The sequence below is a fragment of the Narcine bancroftii genome, chromosome 7 (genome assembly GCF_036971445.1).
Source record: "Narcine bancroftii isolate sNarBan1 chromosome 7, sNarBan1.hap1, whole genome shotgun sequence".
NCBI classification, from domain to species: Eukaryota; Metazoa; Chordata; class Chondrichthyes; order Torpediniformes; family Narcinidae; genus Narcine; species Narcine bancroftii.
In genome coordinates, this window is record NC_091475.1 from 51994308 (window position 1) to 52009062 (window position 14755).

At 37.7% G+C, this 14755-nt stretch overlaps 1 protein-coding gene across 1 annotated transcript in view; it reads left to right on the plus strand.

Annotated features, from left to right (window-relative positions):
- The first annotated feature begins 292 nt into the window (after positions 1-292).
- The window catches only part of dmd (dystrophin), a 1604005-nt gene continuing 1589542 nt past the window's right edge, over positions 293-14755 (plus strand). Inside the window, exon 1 of the mRNA XM_069890130.1 lies at positions 293-376. The gene's annotated coding sequence lies outside the window, so the exon portion shown is untranslated. The remainder of the gene's footprint in view (positions 377-14755) is intronic.

A 14755-nucleotide genomic window follows, 5' to 3' on the forward strand; every position in this document is an offset into this window, starting at 1 on the left:
CAACAGTCTGCAAGTGCCCCATTCCCACAGGCTGGCATTATTTTTCCCTCCCGCATTCTGGGGGGGGGGGGGGGAAAGTTCTGCTGCCTCATGAATGGGGAGGAGAAAGGGGACGTTGATTGCTGCCTGCAAGGTGCAATTATTGAGACACATCCACAGGAGTCTTTCCTGCGCAAGAGGCGAAAAACACCACTCTTTAAAAATTGTTTGAACCCGTAACGGGGATTTAAAAAGCCTCTGACTGCACATGCTCGCTCTCGTGTCCAGGGTGACGTGCTCCGGCAGTGAGCTGTTGCCAGGGAACGATGTGGTGTCGGCGGGGTGTCGGAGCAGCTTCCCGGATCGCTCGGGCGTGAAGCGGCGGCCACGGCTGCTGGTAAATACGATGCTGGTGTGGCGGTGGGTGGAGCGGGCGGGGCGGCTGCTGTCTGTCTCAGCGCTGGGGCGAGCGGGGCCTCTGTGGGCAAGAAGTTTGAAAGGCACTGGACTTCTTCACGTGTAACACTGGTGCAAAGTGCATTCATAGCAGGGGGAAGCGGCACTATTCAATCCATGCCGGTCTACCGAGTAATCTCCCCCACTAACTTCCCCTGTCGCCGACTCTTCCCCAAATTCCCTTGAGTTCCATCATTCCTTTACTCCTTTTACACAGCGATCCCATTTAATTGGCGTGTGAACGACCTGTATTTGCAGCCAGGTCGGGTAAGCTCCTTCACACTGAACCAAGAAAAGCTGGTTCAGTGCGACCTTTTACACAGGAACTCTGCATCCCGGTGCAAAAGGAGGCGGGACCTGCAGAGTGGGTGCCCAGGCGTGGCGGGTCAGCCTTTGACACAGGAGTTAATGCCAAACACATTGGCTCTGAGACGACCTACTTTGCCCAGCAATTGCCGGGATGAAAATGACCCCTCCCCCCATCCTGCATTTGTTGCGTTCACACAGGTAAGTGAAACGGTTAAAAGGCGGTTAAATCCTGTTTTTTCTAAGGGCAGTGTAAAAGGGCCACTTAACACGAGACGGTTAATCGTGGTTGATTTACCTGTCCACCTAAGGATTTGGGAGGAAACCCATGGCCTGTCTGGTAGAACTCCAAACGGGCAATGCTGGAGACCAGGATTGAGATGGGTGGTAATGGCACTAAACTGGGCACTGTTCAGCTTTTGGAAAATGACTTTGAAATCCTATTTTTAGTTTTGTTAAGCATCATGTTGCCCCACTCTCTTAAATTTCAACATTTTGAGATTCATCAGGATTATCTTTGGTGTGACCTTGAGTGAGCATTGAGGTTAGATATTTCAATAATCCAGATGCACAAGTGTTATTTTGTAGTTGGCCATTTCAATGCAGAAAATGACTTGCCAAAATTCAAAACAGTAATTTACTTACTCTGCTCTCTCCAATTATGTGTCCTGTTTCCCTGTGTTCACAGTTCATTGTGCTGGCACATTACAATTTGAATCATTTGTGAGGCCTAATTAGCTTTTTTTTTTGCCACTTTTCTCCCTTTCTGGAAGGACTGACTGCACACACACCAGCTGTCCTTGAATAACTCAAGGTTCTTTTGTTGGTGTGCAAGCTTTGTGTGCTTTCAATGAGCTGTTTCATAGCATGGGTTAAATTGACCAGCTCTCATTTGTATTGAGCCACTTGAGCTTATTGAAGGGGAAATCCTAGCAACCCAAAATGGGACCAGATTTGACAGTGTGAAAACCCACCCAAAACATTAATGTATCTGAGGTGGCTGTGGCACAATCTTTTGGGTTTGTGCTGCCTTGGTGCAGGAATTTGATGCTGCCTATTCTCAGTAATGCCAATTAGCCAAGGTTGGTGGGGGTGGGGCGGGGGGGGAGGGGAGCAAAGATGGCAAGGTGATGGAGAATACTTTTCCATTTTTCTTGTGCAGTATCTTCACCTAATATGGAGATATGCAGGGCCAGATCAAGGGGTTATGGACACAGCAAGGTGGACAGACAAAGCTTAGCAGTGGTGAGAGCCAGGGGCTGAGATCTGTGGCGATGAAGTATGTGGTGAGACTTGAGGGAAAGAATGAGGCCTGATTGGGGATTAGTGACTGTTTAGATGGCAGCATGAAGAAGATATGAGTGAGAGTGGGGACTTGTTTGTGTCTCTTTGTGCTTTCAATGAAGGGTGCACCATTGAGCAGCACATGCTCTTGTGAAAATTTATGACCATGCAGCATATGGCCTGATTTCCAGTCCTCTTGGAACTCTCACCCATGGATCAAGACCTGGCTCTGTGAAGCTCCGGTGATATGTGCATCAGTGATTCTATGTTAAAGGAAGTTTTCACAGGCAACTCCCACTGGATGATTTCACCAATCATCCACTGGCCCCTTTCCAACCCCTCTCACCTGTCCTTGTTGCACTGTTTATTTCCCCTCTGCAGTCTCAGTTGATGAAGGGTTCTGACCCAAAATGTTGACAATTCTCTTTTTGCCATTGATGCTGGTCGACAAGCTGAATTCCTCAAGCAGATCACTCCGCAATACAGGCAGATCTGGTTATCCTGAATGTCAGTGTTGCCTCAAGTCGTTTCTTGTAACTAACTGCAATTGAATCCTAAATATGCTGAACAAAAATAACCATACACTTTGTTGTCTTTCTGCTTTATTAAGCTTTAAAATTACCAATTTTCTAAGTAATTTTTTAAAAAAGTAAGAAATATCTATCTTAAAAACTAAAAGCAGGGGTGGGCATCTCGAGCCTGCTGGCTGTTCAATTAGATCATGACTGGTCTGTTCTTAGTATCAAGGCAGCTCCACTTTCCTGCCTGGTCCCTGGAAGCATTGATTCCTCTTCAATGCATAAATTGTCCTTGCAAAGTATTGGATATTGAAGGATCCAGCCTTCTTTGAATAGGGAATTCCAAAGATTCAAGATCCTGTGAGAGAAGAAATTCCATTCAATCTTAAATCCCTTGTAATTATGTCCTCAAATCTGTACTCCTCCACAAGGGGGGAAAACATGACTGTATCAAGTAGAGCCATAATTATGTTTTCTCATTGTTTGAAACTCCACTGTGTATAGTCCCAGTCTGTTCACTCACTCCAAATGAGTCAGCTCCAACATTGTAGGATTAATATGGTGATCCTTTTCTGAAACTTTCCAAAGCAAGTATTACCTCCTTTTTAATAAAAACACTCTGAACATCACACTTCTGATGTGGTATTTAATGTGATATTCCATGTGCTTGGTAATGAAGGGAAAATGTAAATATTTGTCATTAACCCTTGACAGATGTGTGAGCAGGATAGAATTCTGTTGAAGAAACGATTGCCAAAGAACATAGGTTTTATTTGATAACAGCCTCTGCCACTAATCAGGGGAGAATGTATTGGTGGTAAAGTTGATTGTGGGGGAGGAGGGAAGAAAATTATTTGTGGAAATCATTGCATTAAGTCCTATTGGCCAATGAAGATTTGGTTTGGATGAAGCAATCTTGAGATGTTGCCATTGTGTCATTCAAATTTAAATTTCCCTCCTGTATTACCTATTCCCAGTTTGAATTTAAATATCACATTTTACAAACATCAGAGACTTGGGCAACATTCAATCATTTCTGATAAAAGGAAATGAATACAGCTTCAATGAAGATGCAGTTTCTGTTGTATGTGCAGTGATTATTTGTATCTGATTATACATTATCTTCCATTTTCTAAGAAATGCAGTTGTACAAATTCATAAAGGCAGTTTTAAACACTTTACTGCTAAAGTAGTGCATATGTGAATTTACAAAAGTGCGACTGCAACACTAATAGAATTGGAGTGCAAGAAGTAGAGCAGGAATCCCTTTGGTGCCCTGAATTTAATATTTCAGAAGACATTTTTGTCTAGGATCAAAGAACTTCATGTGGGGAAATGATTTTGGAGTCATTCAGTGGAGAATACCTGTTCTTATTTCAGGTTTTACATATTTGCAATCTTATTAGAGTGTCATATTGAGTGACTGAGGTTTGTAATTTAAACAAGATTGTTTAATTCAACATCAAGTTGGTTTTATTTGGCCAACTCATCTATCCAACTTGATGTGGTTGAAACAAGTTTTGTGTGACGGCATTTAACTCCATTATATGTTGTAAGGTGACCTTGGTGTTTTAATTCTGCCTCTGAAATTCCAACCTTCAGAATTATAAGTGTGTTACTTGATCTTGGTTAAAGGCAGAATAGGAAAATAAATGAGTATTTTGTGTATCAGCATAAATATTAACTGAGGATGTCATGGCAGCAGAAGGTTGATTCCAGAGTACTAGGGAATCTGCTGTACAGAACTCATTTTGTGTAAATATAGAATTTATTCACAGGCAGATTGCACTCGATAACTGGTTTCCACAGAGGATGACATTCACATGTTGAAAAATGAATGTATTCCTTATAATTGAAGCATGCTGCTGGGAAGTGTTGAAGAACCTTCTCTGCTTCTAAAGTTAATAATCTTTTGAAAGTTATTACAAGTGCCTTTTAGTTTTTGTGGGATACTGAAGTCTTCACTTGAAACACCAATTCACTGTAGGAAGAACTGAATAAAAGTTGATTGCAGAGAAATGTTGTATATTAGCTTCAGAACTAACAAATTGGGTCAATATCTTAGATTGGAAATATTGGTTATGCTAGTGCTTTCTATTTGTATCCTGTAAAACATACATTAATGGATGGCATGGTCAGCATTTTGGTTGGTGTATTACGGCATCTGTGATTTGCTGACTATAATGAGTTTTTAACATTCTCCCTGTGTCTGCATGGATTTTCTCTGGGTGCTCTGGTTTCCTCCCACCCTCCAAAATGTATGGGGTTGGTAGGTTAATTAGGCATGAGTTTCATGGACCAGAAGAACTGTATCATTTTAAACAAAAATGTTCTTCACTTGAAGGTGTCCTTAGATTGATAATACATTTTGATTTCTGAGGTGAGGAAGTGAAACCTTGGTGGGAAAAGCAACAATATGAATGAATATTCAGTTATCTTTATTGGCAACAATGCAACAGTAACTGTACTTCAAAACTGCTTAATTGGTTGCAAGACATTTTGGAACATAAGGTCCTGGAAAGCATCATATAAATACAAATTCTTGTTTTTATTTTTTCTCTTTCAATATGATCCTATTGGTTATGGTGTTCATATACCTTCTGTTGCTTTTATTTTTGCTGTGCAATTCAAAAACGAAATGAATGCTGTTCCTGGATTTTTGCCTTTTTGGTACAGTTAAAAGTTACATCAGCAATTAGATATGAAGAATTGTTGTTAACCTCCGTGAGGGAACCTGTCCAACATTTGGTTGGACTGTCAGCTTTGCACAAGTTGCATCTTGGGAAGTAACGCAAAGATATTTTCTATCCACACGACAGCAGACAGCTTTAGCTGTGCCATTTGATTCCATGTGTCGGTTGACTTGAATACAAACTGCGATTAGCCAACTTTGGCTGCGCTTACTTGTAGAAATCACGTCAAGGCACAGTCATGACCCTTTTTTTCCTCCTGTTGGAGTTCCACTGAAGATTGCCACAGTGGTTCAGGGAGTTTATTTAGGCTGTGGACAGTGCTGAAGAGGGAAATATGAGTTTGATTGGAGAGATGCTTAAATTTAACTGAATCTGGAGATGCTTCAATTGGCAACAAGAGGAATTGTGTTCCTCCAGAACAATGCCTGCATGATATCAGTTGGGATTCCACCAAATTCCAGGGTCGAATTGTACCTTGATGCTTATTCCCAAGGTTTCCACTTCAATGGTACCAGGTATTGAGAGGCTGAATTATGCTTTTTAAATATGTGCATCTTCTTCTTCTTCTTTGGCTTGGCTTCGCAGACGAAGATTTATGGAGGGGGTAAAAGTCCACGTCAGCTGCAGGCTCGTTTGTGGCTGACAAGTCCGATGCGGGACAGGCATCAGTGAGCACCAAATTGCACAATAAAATTAAGATCCAAAGAGAGAAATGATAATGGCAATAGAACGTTCAGGGAGAGTCCATTGCTGCCTTTGTATCCTCTATTCACAAATCATTATTACAATCTTTGAAAATTAATTCAATACATTATTCCTTCACCTCTCCAGTTGGAAGTGCATCACCCTTTGAATTCAGCTTATTCCCCACTTCGACTGTGTTATTTACACTCGAGACACTGAAGGTTCAAAATGAGATTAGCTGACTTGTTAAAGAATTTAATTAATACAATTTAATCAAAATACTGAATTTTCAAGGGAGCCTGTTAATTTCTTGAAGTACACAGTTTCTTGCTAAGGTTGCAAAGCCGTAAACAAAGTAAATTAGCAAGCCTGGTCAGGAAATTTAAATGCAGATGCAATATGATACAGGTTGAAGTGATTATATCAACAAAGTCGAGTTGTATACGTGACATCATGCACATCTTTTAAGGTTTAGAATAGCACCATAAGAGAAAGGAGCTATTCAGTCCATTGAGTGTGCTCTGCCATTAAAATCATGGCTGATGTAGCTTTACTTTCAATCCCATACTCTTGCCTTCTCCCTATAACCTTTGGCACCCTTACTAATCAATTACCTAGCAACCTCCACTGTTTGGAAAGAGTGTTGAACGTGCGCTGTTTTTCAGAAGAGAAAGACATTGTTTCTATGTGTTGTTTGTGATTGTAATAGTTTTAAAATGTCATTCATTTTGACCTCATTTGTCGAAGAAAGCATTTGTTTGGATTATTCATGGCCATTCCTCGAATGGGCGGCATGAACTAATGCTGATGAATGTCTGATTATTTGGCTGCTAGATTAATTAATGTTAGAAGTCGACCAGGTGAGTGAGTGTGAGTGGCAGTTTTCTGATTCCACAGTCTGAGCAAAGGTCCTCACCTGTAGAGAATACAGAGTGAGAAGTTACAACCAAAAGAATAGTTCTCTGATGGTCATAGTTTGAGACTTGCCAGCAATTTCAATTTGGCCTTGAAGCGTGATATTCACGACTGGAGATGCTGTGAAGAAAAATGATTATTCTTGCTGAGATTTTGGTTGAGAGGTCAGAATTTGTCAGAAAACTCCCCTCAATTATGGAGCAAAAATCTTGGTCTGAGAGCATCAGAATTCTGAAAAAGTTTATGTGGAATGTCTGCAAATTGGAGTTATTTTTAAAATTAAATATGCAGGATGTGGCGAGATGATGTGTGCATTATTTAGTGTCCTTTTGAGAATGATATTATTGCTGCACGGTTGGGCGTGCATATCTCCATGATAAACATTTTGTATAGAACAGCAGTTGACGCTGACATTGGATGAATATAATGGTAGATGCAGGTCTGCAGTCCCTATGAAGTGCGCTCGAAATTAACATTTTTTTCTGATTAGCTCTTTGCAGTGAAAGGTACATTTTTAAAATCTTGTAATTAATAGGGCAGGTTTGAAAGGTTCAAAGTGCAAAAGTGGGATATACTTTTGGAATCATGAGCACTACTTTTCCATCCATGTTTCCAATAAGTCTCTAGGATGAGCCTGTATGAGATCCTGTTGCACCCATTTCAGAAAGCAAAGTTTTAATGAACATCTACAATGTTAAAGACACAGGAGAGCATTGAAGCAGATTCTAATACCCTACAAGCTTCAGCAAGCTACTTGGTGATGTTCTTGTTCTGTATTGAGTTGTGAGGCTGAGTTGAAATTGCTCAACAAGTATGAGGTAACTGCACTGCCGCAGAGTCTTCTTGCAATGGGATTCATTATTAATATTTTGTCACAGGGGGGCGTGGCAAGATGGCGTAGAGTTTAGATGTGTAATCTTGATCTCTCTGGCCAGATTTTTAAGTACCTGCTTTTTAACTCTTTGTTTTCAAGTTTAAACTTTTTAAATTTTAGTTTAAAGTATCAAGGAATTATTATGGCCACTAATGGTAAAAAGATTAAACCTCAAGTGCAGAAGAAGTAACATTTTCGAAGTGCTGAAGATTTGGGGCCTAGACAACTTGATACAGCCTCAGGCCTAAACCTCTACAGTGTCTAAACCTCAAAGACTGCCTGTGGGAGTTGAAAAAAAAATGTCTATAACTCACCAAGTGAAGGATGGCACTGGAATTACTCGTTCTCTGGAAGAAGGTGCGTGTTCCCAAGAAGTGGACCCTGATTTGGAAAGCCTTTCAATTTCAACAGAGGGAGCTCACAGGAAGACGACTCCATTGTTGGAAATGCATCAGGAAGCACTTCAAACTGAAGAAATTGCTTTTCTTCGTGATTTCATGAAAAAACAACAAGATGTGGGGGGGAGACCAGCGGCGACTCCCTGAAAAAGTTGGAGTGCCGTCAGTAGGAGTCCAGACCCGCAGTAAAACTTTTAAAATGCCTTCTGTTGAGTTGCAGCAGGAGCTGCAGTTATCTTGTTCTGTCACTACATCAGAGAGAGCAGGGCAGAAATTTTCTGACCAACAGTGTATGCAATTAAATCATATTGTTCAAGCTGTTATTAAACCCTTGACATCTCAAATGAATGAAATGGCTCAAATGAATGCTGGTATAAGTTCAGAATTAAATATGGTTAAGACACATGTGGGTGCATCTTATGAAGAATTTAAAAATTTTCAGACTGCTTTTTTGCACTGTAAACAACAAGTGGCTTCGAACACAAAAAGTGCTGAAGGTTGAAAAATCAGTCATAGAATTGGGAGAACGCGAGAAGGAGCTAGAGAGGAAAATAGACTACTTGGAGAATCAAAGCAGAAGGAATAATGTGAAAATTGTTGGTTTGCCAGAAGGTATAGAAGCACAAGATCCCCTTTGTTTGTTTAAAGACTGGATCCCGCAAGTATTAGGGCAAGATTTTTTTCTGGGGGATTGGTACTGGAAAGAGCCCATAGACCTCTAAGAAGAACACCCTCAGCTGGTCAACCACCAAGACCAGTAATAATTCGATGTTTGACTTATTTGGACAGAGAAACAATACTTCGAGCAGTGCAGAATGCGAGACAACGACAAACTCCGTTATTGATTCAGAATAGCAGAGTTTTCTTTTACCCTGATTTGACTCGAGGTCATTAAACGTCGACGTCAATTTAATCCAGTTAAAGAAGTTTTGTGGTGTAAAGGTTATAAGTCTACTTTTCGCTACCCTGCAGTGTTGAAGGTGTTTTATGGAGACTGTCCATTTCGGTTTTTTGAAAATGATCATGAAGCAATGATTTTTGCTGATTCATTGCCAGATATAAGAGGACAAAGACGTAGTCCACCATTATCTCCTAAAGAAAAATCTGGTTGTTCTGGAAACGGAAGAAATGGCAGAAATGGGAAAAACATGAATGGAAAGAGTCCAACTTCTTCTGAAATGGGATCTTTGAGATTGGAATCTCTTGGATGAAAAGAAGAATTTTTTTTCTTACTCTATTTTTTTGTCATTATGATATTTTGATGTTATAGATTGTTTGGCTGGGGAGGGAGAGATTTGCTCTAAGTTCTTCACTAGTCATCAGCCACTGGTTAAGAAAATGAAAATTGATATTGCTTTTTTACAAGAAACACATTTGAATGTGAAGGAAAATATGAAATTAAAGAGGGACTGGGTTGGGCATGTATATTCTTCCTCATTTAATTCTAGGGCTAAAGGTGTAGCAATTTTGATACATAAAAGTTTATCTTTTGAATTACAATTAATGGAGGAAAAGGCAGGAAGTATTCTTAAGATTTTTAGTGAATTTTGGACTTAATATTTATGCCCCAAATGCAGATGATGAAATATTTATTTCAGATGCATTTTTATGTTTGGGTCAGGCTAATGATAATATTTTAGTTGGTGGTGATTTTAATTGTGTTTTGGAACCTTAGATAAATCTCTGAAGAAAGTTAAGAAATCCAATATGGCAGTTCAGGTTCAAGCGTTGATGAAAGATCTTAATTTAGTAGATATTTGGAGACGTCTTAATCCGACAGAGAAAGATTTTTCCTTTTATTCATCTAGACATGAATCGTTTTCAAGGATTGACTTTTTTTTAGTATCGGCACATTTACAAGGGAAAATACAACAAGCAGAATATAAAAGTAGTGTGATATTTTATATTTTACATATGCAACTTCTGAGAAAATCCAAGCGGCCTATCGTTTGAGGTTTAATACAATGTTGTTAAAAAATATGGAATTTATTGATTTTTTGAAAAAACAAATTAATTTTTATTTAGAAAGAAAATTCTAATTCTGTTCAAAGTAAGTTTGTATTATGTGATGCTATGAAAGCTTATTTGAGAGGACAAATAATTAGTTATACTTGTAAAATAAAGAAGAATCGATTAAATCAGAGTTTTGAATTGGAGAAACAGACTGATGAGTTAGAAAAGAAATTTCAGAAAGATGCTACGAAGATCAGAAAATAGAATTATCTAGGTTGAAATTGGAATATAATACTTTGCAATCTTATCAATTTGAATGTGTGATTAATAGGACTAAGTAAAGGTATTATGAATGGGGAGAGAAAGCACATAAGGTGTGGCAATTAAAGAAAAAACAGATTTAGAGGACTATTAATGCTTTTAGATGGAATTCCCTTATAAACCTTGTGAGATTAATGATGAATTTTACTCATTTTATAAAAAGTTATATACATCTGAAGGAAAACAAAAACTGGATTGATTGGTTTTTAAAAAAAATCACAGTTGACTTTACCGATATTAGAGATTGCAGATATACAGGAGTTAGAAGAACCATTTACTGATTCGGAAATTAAAATGGCTATGCTGGAAATGCCGAACGGTAAATCGCCTGGTGATGATGGATTTTCGGTTGAATTTTATAAAATTTTTTATGATGATTTATCTACAATGTTTGGGGATGTATTATGTCAAGTTGGAGAACATTATGAATTACCTGAATCTTGTTCTAGTGCTTTAATCACAGTAATTCCAAAGAAAGATAGAGATCCTTTGAAGGTATCTTCATATAGACCAATTTCATTGTTAAATGTAGATTATAAAATAATAGCTAAAATATTAGCGAGTAGATTGGCTAAATTTTTACCTAAGTTGATTCATATGGATCAAACAGGTTTTATAAAGAATCGATATGCTTCAGATAACATTTTGCGCGTGATTAGTTTGATTAATAGATTTTGACAATCTTTAGATCATCCGATGGTGATATCTCTAGATGCAGAAAACACATTTGATAGAGTTGAATGGAACTTTTTGTTTAAAGTTTTGGAGAAATTCAAGTTTGGACCTTTTTTATTGGTTGGATTAGGGCTCTATATAGTAAACCGGTAGCTAGAGTATTGACAAATGGTTTGATTTCGGAACCCTTTAAGCTATCTCGATCAACTTGTCAAGGTTGTCCTTTATTACCGGCTTTGTTTGCGTAAGTGATTGAATCTTTAGCACAATTGATAAGACAAAATACACAGATACAAGGTATGAAAGTTTTAGACGGGGAGTATAAAATTAATTTATTTGCTGATGATGTATTGGTGTATTTAATAAACCCAGCTCAGTCACTTTTGCACTTGAAGGAGTGTTTAATACAATATGGATGTTTTTCTGGATATAAAGTTAATTGGAAAAAAGTGAAATATTATCGGTAAGTGAAGGAGATTGTTCAGTTTATAAGAATATTATAAACCGAATTTAATATCTGGGTATAATTTTGAATGTTAATTATCAATCTTTATATAAATTAAATTATGTTCTGTTAATAAAAAAAATTAAAACTGATTTGATTAAATGGAAAGATTTACCTATTAATTTATTGGGTAGGATAAATACAATTAAGATGACTATCTTTCCGCGTATACAATATTTGTTTCAATCTATTCCGTATTTACTTGATAATGTTTTTTTTCGAGATTTCAATAAAATGGTTAGGGACTTTTTATGGAAAGGTAAATTTTCGAGAGTAGCTTTGAATAAATTAACTTGGAAATATGAGTTAGGGGGATTATGTTTACCACATTTTCAAAATTATTATGAAGCAGCCCAACTTAAATTTATTAGTTCATTTATGGATTTGGTTCGGCCTCCTAATTGGGCCAAAATTGAGATGGCAAATGTTTCTGAATTTTAAATACATCAATTTTTGTTTAGATGGAATATAAATTTGTTACAACAATATAATGTGCCTATACTAAAACATTTAATGAAGTTATGGATAAAGAAAAATAAAATGACAGGCTCTAGGGGTAGATTATTGGCTTTGACGCCATTGTATAATAACCAACTTATTCCTTTTTCAATACATAATCGAAGTTTATTGCATTTGAGATTTAAAGGTGTGAAAAATTTGGGAGATAGTTTTAAAGAGGTTAAATTTTTATCTTTTAATCAGATGAGGGAAGGTTTTGGTATTGATAAGAATTCTCTGTTTCTTCATTATCAAATTTAATCTTTGGTAAAATGTAGGTTTGGTAGAGATATGATTTTACCAGAAATGACTAAATTTGAGACTTCTTATGAAGGTACCACAGAAGGGTTATATTTCATCTATGTATCAAATATTACAGGATGGTATGGATAAGAAGGATTTGGATAGATCTAAAAGTAAATGGGAAGCAGGTACTGGTGTTATTTTTTCTGGAGATGATTGGTTAGATATTTGTTATGATAGTGTAATTAGATTGATAAATGCACGTTATGCAATGATTAATTATAATTTTTTACATCAATTATATTTAACACCTGAAAAATAAAAAAAAAAGTATGGTTTTCATGAATCAGATTTGTGTTTTAGATGTGGAGATACGGTTGGAACTTTTTTCATGCTGTTTGGTCATGTATACATATACAATCTTTTTGGAAGAAAATTCAATCGTTTTTAGAATATCTGTATAAGATTAAAATAGTTTTAGATCCAACAGTATTTTTATTGGGTAGTTTGCAACCTTTGAAAGGCTTGGGATTAGATAAGTCTCAGCTTGCTTTTGTATATTTAGCTTTATCTGTAGCGAAAAAATGTATTGCTAGTACGTGGAAAGATACAAATATAATTGATATTAATAGATGGCATAATGAGATGAAATATTGTTTAATAATGAAAAAAATTATGTATGTTTTGCATGATAATTATATTTTTTTATTAATAAGTGGTCATTATATTCAGAATATTTACATTTCAATTTACATTGATCAGATCTTAATATGTATATTTAATTTTTCTTTTTTCTTTATGGCTCCTTAGGAGAGTTGGCTGAAGGTGAGGGGGGGGTTCTTTATTTATGTATATATATAAATAACATTAATTTTTATGGTCAATTGCATATGTCATAAACTATTTGTTTTTTGAATGAATAAATAAAGTTTAAAAAAAATATTTTGTCACAGCATTTCATCCTTATTAATGGGAACCTTCCTGATAAAAGAAGGTGAAATGGAATAAGTACTAGAGAACCTTAGTAGAAGACGCAGTGTCTATGGGAAGCAAAGAGATATTACCAAGATTTTGTGGCAGGAAAGGGCTCAATCAGAGCATGAGGAAATCCAAAAGGCACCAAGAAATATCTCTGGTGAGCAGAATTAAAGAGACTCGCAAGGCATTCCCATTTGAAACAAGATGATGACGGTGGAGAGAAGAGCACCATGGAGTCAGAGGAATTGAGAGACGTACGAAATTAGTACTTTACATCAGTATTCACCAAGAAGAAATGGCATCAATGTGGAGAAAGCTGATGTATTGAGGAATTTTGAAATTAAGAAAAAGGTGGTACTGGGTCTTTTAAAGAGCATTAAGAGGATAAGATCTCTGGGCCTGATGGCATGCATCTTAGAAGGAGGCAAGTGAAGAGATTACTGGGCAAGTCCATGATTGGCATTGTGTAAGGAGATATTTCTGTCTTCACCAGCAACGGGGAATGAGAGAGCAGCATATGTTGTTCCATTGTTCAACAAGGAAAATGGGGATAATCTATAGACTGGGTGATTCTCACTACACTGGTCTGAGAACAATATGAGAGGATATTTCGAGATGGGAATACCTGGTCTGATGAGGAGCAGTCAGTGTGTCTTTGCTTGGGGTTGGTTGTGTCTTCCAATTAGATTAGGTTTTTTGACAAGATGACAAGAAGTGGTTGGCGATGGTAGGGGCAGTGGGTGTTGTGTCTGTGGACTTTAGTAATGCATTTGACAAAGTCCCTCGAGAGGGTAATCTAGAAGGAGAAGATTTACAGGATCCCAGATGAATAAATTGTTTGTAATTGTATTGACCATAGAAGAGAGAGGGTCAAGGTGAAAGGGTGTTAATGCTGGAGGCCTGTGACCAGTGTTCACTAGATTAGTGCTGGGGCCCCTGTTGTTTATTATAGAAACATAGAAACATAGAAGATAGGAGCAGGAGTAGGTCATTCGGCCCTTCGAGCCTGCTCCGCCATTCAATGAGATCATGGCTAATCTCAAAGTTCAGTACCCTGTCCCCGCCTTCTCTCCGTAACCCCTAATTCCCTTATACTGAAGAAATATATCTAATTCCCTCTTAAATATATTCAATGAACCTGCCTCTATTGCTCTCTCTGGCAATGAATTCCACAGATTCACCACCCTCTGGGTAAAGAAATTCCTCCTCATCTCGGTTCTAAATGCCTATTATCCTCGAACCATGGCCCTGGGTTCTGGACTCCCCCACCATTGGAAACATCCCTTCCTCATCCATTCTGTCCAGTCCTGCCAGAATTTTATATGTCTCTATGAGATCCCTCTCAATCTTCTAAACTCCAGCGAGTACAATCCCAATTTGCGCAATCTTTCCTCATAAGTTATTCCTGCCATTCCAGGTATCAGTCTGGTGAATCACCTTTGCACTCCCTCCATTGCAAGAACATCCTTCCTCAG